Here is a 6,042-nt window from a genome sequence, read left to right on the forward strand (position 1 = left end):
CAGTGTGAAATATCTCATTGGAAGAACAACTCACTTGGAAAAACAATCCAGGAGAGAGAATTTAATAATTATTGGACTATCTGAAAGTCATGATCAAAAAAAGAGCCTAGACATCATCTTTCAAGAAATTATCAAGGAAAACTGCCCTGATATTTTAGAACTAGATGGCAAGATAGAAATTGAAGGAATCCACCAATCTCCTCCTGAAAGAGATCCCCAAAGGAAAACTCCTAGGAATATTGTAACCAAATTCCAGAGCTCCCAGGTCAAGAAGAAAATATTGCAAGCAGCCAGAAAGACACAATTTAAGTATTGAGGAAACACAATCAGGAAAATACAAGATTTAGCAGCTTCTACATTAAGGGACTGAAGGGCATGGAATATAATATTCTGGAGGGCATGGGTAGGCTGAGCTAATAAAATAAAAATGACAATTCTACCTAAATTAATTTATTTATTCCTTGCCATACCAGTGAAACTAACAAAAATATTATATAGAAATAGAAAAAATAATAAAATTAATCTGGAAGAGTAAAAGGTTTAGAATATCAAGGGAACTAATGAAAAGAAATTTAAGGGAATGTCACCCAGCTGTTTCAGATCTTAAAGTGTATTATAAAGCAGCATTATACACACACACACACACACACACACACATACATAAATACATACATACATATGTAATTGTATTATTAAACAGAAAACATTTATTCATAAGAAGATTTATTCCATTAAGATATGATACAGGGAGGCCACTTTCAAAACTACTTTGTACTGGCTAAGAAATAGAGTGATGGATCAATGGAATATGTTAGGTATGTAAGATACAATGGTTAATGACTATAGTAATTTACTGTTTGAGATACCCAAAGACTCCAGTGGCTCACATAAGATCTCACTATTTAACAAAAACTCCTGGGAAAACCAGAAAAGAGTATGACAGAAACTAAGTACACCGCATACCAACATAAATTCAAAATGGGTACATGATTCAGATATAAAGGCTGATACTATATGCTCACTAAAAGAGCAACGAATCATTTATCTGTAAAATTTATGGAGAAGGGGAGAATTTGTGACTAAAAAAAAGATCGAGAACATTATGAAATACAAAATTGATGACTGATTACATCAAATTAAAAAATTTTTCCAAAAAAAAAGCCAATGCAACCAAGATTATAAGGGAAGAAGAAAGCTGGGAAATCATTTTTACAGCCAGTGTCTGTGATAAAGGCCTCATTTCTCTGTCTCTGTCTCTCTCTGTCTCTGTCTCTCTGTCTGTCTCTCTCTCTTCTTTTCTTTTTTTGTTTGTTTCCTTTTTCTTGTGTTTCTGCCTTTGGTTCTAATTCTTCTTTACAACATAACTAACGTGAAAATAGGTTCAATATGAATGTATATGTAGAGTCTATATCAAATTGCATGTCTTGAAGTCAGGGAAGGGGAGGGATGGGGAGGAAATTTGGAACTCAAACATCGTGTAAGTGAATGTTGAAAACTAAAAATAAATTAATTCATTAAAAAAAATAATCTGAGATCTTAGAATGCAGGTGCTCTTGCACTCTGTCTTTGAATCTCCAGCATAATACGCAGTTTGCAGAATTTAAGAATATTATTGACTGTTTGTTGGGGGAGAGTTTGAAGTATCAGGGAAAATTATGAAGTTTATTTTGAATGCCTTAGATTTGAATTATATCACACCACAGGCTTTTTAAATTGATGAAATCACAAATTTCTTATCTGTTCTCAAAAGTGATGTACAAATGAGAAAATTAGGAAGAAATGTTCATTAGTTAAAGATGCAGTATTATAGAACCAGATTTCATGATAGAGGAAGCTAGATAATTGAAACTATAGGAATTTATGACCTACAAATTCATGGTAGAAGGCAGAGATTAATTCTTTTTTTTTTCATTCATTCATTCTGTATCTCTGTGTGTGTATGAATGTGGTTTCTTTTTCTTCTTTATCACTGGTTTTACCCTGTCTCTGAATTCTGTACCTTGGAAGCATTATTTAAATTAATTAATTTGTTAAAAGTGAAGCATTTTCTTCTCATGTATAACAAATTACTTGGCAATAGTCTACATATCATTGATTAAGTAAGGACAGCTAAATGACAGAATGTATAGAACAGTCTGCTTAGAGTTAGGAAGACTCATCTTCCAGAGATCAAATTCATCCTTGGACATATATCAGCTGTGTGACTGTGGTCAAGTCAGTTGAATCTTGTTTTCCTCAGTTTCCTCATCTGCCAAATAGGTGGGATAAGAAAATTGCAAACTACTCCAGTATCATTTTTTGTTTGTTTTTATTTATTTTTATACCAGTATCTTTGCCAACATAAGTCAATATGTAGTCTCTAAGAGTCAGACATAAATGAAACATTTAAACAACATTTATTATAAATATCACCTTGCTCAAAGTTTTGATGTGAACTGTAAAAAAATTTTCCACTTAAAATGTGTTTATGTATTATTTGACAAGTTCAACTTTTCCCTTATTGTTGCTGAATTTTGAGGACTTAACTGACTGCTATATATTTGTAGTTTTACTGGCACCTTATTGTCACTGGCAGGATAGAGATGCTGCCAGATGTCAAAATCTATAGCAACATGTGCCTAATTACATGTAACAACTAATTGACCTTCCTTACCAAGCAATTTTCACTGATGTTATTAACATTCTCTCTCAAAAAGGACATGAGCTCATACTTAATTCAGCACAGAAGAGATTCAACTTAGAAACAGTATAAGGAAAATCAGAGGACAGAACTTCAATTTTCTACTGTCTTGGAATAGTATTTAGGATGTTACAAATCTGTTGAAGGAACACTTGGGGAAACCAAAAAGAGTAGCAAACAAAAATTCTGCTTTCTTAGAAGTTTCAGAATGTGTATTGTTATATCGTTTAAAGCAAAGGGGAAAATTAGTATCATTATTTATTACAAGATGGTATTCATTCATTCTTACTATAGTAATCATAGGAAAAAAATAGTTTATCAGATTAATTTTGGAATATTTAAAATAATGCCTCTCCATGATAAATAATTCTCATTCATTAAAAATGACTATCGATTTATAGCTCAAGTAAGCTCTATAATTCATTGCATAAATTTGGATTTTTAAAGGTGTTGCTAACAGAATGATAAATATACCCTAGAATTCAACATACAAATGAAGATGTATATCAATGGGAGTAAAAACAAACAAGACCTCCTGCATAACTTACACAAAAGCAGAATGATGCCAAGTTTCATGGATCTGCGGATTTTCATTTGAGAGTATTATCATGAGGAAAAAGGCTTCTTAAATTCTTGCTAAGCAAGAAAAAATACCCTGTTTTAAATTTGCACAGTAGACTGAATCTCTGGAATCGATTAAAATTAATGAGACTAACCAAAACACCCTATGAATCACAAGGTTTAAGTGTAAATTTGCTCTTTTTTTCCAATTATCTTAGGATTTTATGATTGAAATGTGAATTGACTGTCTGAGGAGGAAGCTTATCTATGTTGAGGGTGTCATAAACTTTCAATCACGGAGGTTCACAAACTCAGTCTTTTGTATCTCTTCCCTCTTTTTCTTACTCATATCCAACTTGCCAAGTCTTCCTGACTGTAATTCCAAAAATCTCTCATGAGGGGCAGCTAGGTGGCGCAGTGGATAGAGTCTTGGCCCTGGAGGCAGGAGGACCTGAGTTCAAATCCAGATTCAGACATTTGATACTTATTAGCTGTGTGACCCTGGGCAAGTCACTTAACCCTGTTGTGTAACACCCCCCAAAAAAACCCACCACATTTTTTCTTCACTTAAATAAAACTTACACTAGTAAAAAGCTTCATTTTCTCTAACCTAGATTTTAATAGTTTCCCAATTGATATCATTGTCACCCAGAAAAACTGGAATTCTCAAATCCATCCTGCACCAAGGTTCTAAAACAATTTTATTAAGATAATCTGAATGTACCATTTCTCTCCTCAAAATCCACTGTGGCTCCTACTAACGCACAAAGCACAAACTCCTTATCCTGGCATTTAAAGACCATCATACTCAGTTCCAAAATAACCTTTCTAGATTTATTTAACCTCACTAATTTACAGTCTTTATGGTCTAGATAGAGATGATTTATTTTCTTCCCAAACATGTCTTTGCATCAAAAAACTTTAATAAATATTTCCATATGTATGTATGTTGTATATACACGCACATGTATATGTGCATGTATGTATGCATGTATATATATAACAATCTCTCTATCTATCAATACAAGCTAAATAGTTCTTCCCTAATAGAAAAGTGGTGCAAAGATAAGAGTCACCTATTTTTAAAAGAAGAAATGAAAATGAGAAAAGCTATATTGAAATTATCAAAATCATTTGGGATTTGGAAAGAAGCTATATTAAAACTCTGAAATTTCACACATATCCATTCAAATTAGAAAATAAAATAAAAGATTACATTCAATATTGGAGACATTTCCAGAGACATAATAAAGTTTGGTAGAGCTATGAATGTGTCCAACTCTTCTATAAAATAATTTGTAATTTACTGAAAAAAAAAAAGTAAATTACTCTTTGTCTTTTGCCTGGTAATCCCACTGGTGGAGAGGTCAGAGACAGAAAGGGGAGTCATATATGTGAGACAATTTTTATATCACCAGTTTCGGACTAGGAAAAAAAAAAGGAAAACAAATTGGATTGCAGTATTAATGGAGCAAAAGGACAAGTATAAAGAATTCAGAGGAACTTGGAAACTTGCATAAACTGATTCAGTGAAGAAACCAAAACCCCAAGATTCAATACAAAATAATCATAATATTATAAAGGATGGATAAGACTCAAAATTTAAATTAACATGACAGAAAATCTTTATTTTAAAGAATTCATGATAAAAAGAAAGTTGATCCTCATAATAAAAAAGTATAAGGCTAAAGACATAGAATGTTACATGAATAAAGAATGTATCTGTTTTGCTTAACTATTTGTACTTATTTGTAGCAAAGGACAGTTCTGTAATGACAGATATTGGTACTTGACAGCTGGAGAAAAAAAATTCCCAAAACACTATTAAAACAGTAATTTTACCCACACACATATACAAAATTGATACTCTAGTCACTAAAGGAGAAGTAGAAATGTTAGCTATAGTAAACTGCATGAGAAAAGTAAGACACCTGAGACAAATGGTCAATGCTGATTAGTAGAGGGAAAAGTGTGCTAATCATTTGCAGTATTAATTTTTAATTTATATCTGCATGTCTAGTGTATTTGATAATTTATGACTTAGAAAATTAAAATATTATATAAAATTTCCACTTTTCTGCAAAATTAAACTTGTACATTGCTCTATGTTATGATTTGGAGCTTTTATATAAATGTGAATGCACAGAGAGATGTTTCCAAATGTTGGAAGACTCATCAAATACCACATAATAAATTCTAGTAGCTCATATGTAATTCATAGCAAAAATTAATAAGAAAGCCTTAATCCTAATTGGATTTTATTTTACATCTTTTCTTTGTTTTATAAAGTTATTTCATAAAAAAATAAATATGTAATTTTATAAATACTATGTATGCATACATTTGTATTTTATTAGTTAATGGTCAAACAAGAAAAAATCCGTAAAAAAAAAATGAACAAAGCCATACAACATATAGTTTTCACTTAACAACTATTTGTTGCATTGAAGCATTTGCAAGTTTTTTTTCCCCTGCAGCAAAATGCAATAATCAAAGTTTTCTTATTGTATAAGAGGACATTTGGAAGAACCTGGAGTCAGGAAGACCTGGGATGAAATCATGCATTTGACACATTCTAGCTGTGTGACTATGGGTAAATTATTTAATCTCTCAGTGATCCAAGACAGTACTCTAAAATTATACATTACAGATAAATTGCTGAGATATACATATTTATACATGCTTGTATATATATATATATATATATTATATATATATATATATATATATATATATATATATATATATATATATATATTATATATATATATACACCCATACACACATACATATGTGTGGTG

Source organism: Phascolarctos cinereus, unplaced genomic scaffold, assembly GCF_003287225.1.
Source record: "Phascolarctos cinereus isolate Bilbo 61053 unplaced genomic scaffold, phaCin_HiC Scaffold_7;HRSCAF=346, whole genome shotgun sequence".
Classification (NCBI taxonomy): Eukaryota; Metazoa; Chordata; class Mammalia; order Diprotodontia; family Phascolarctidae; genus Phascolarctos; species Phascolarctos cinereus.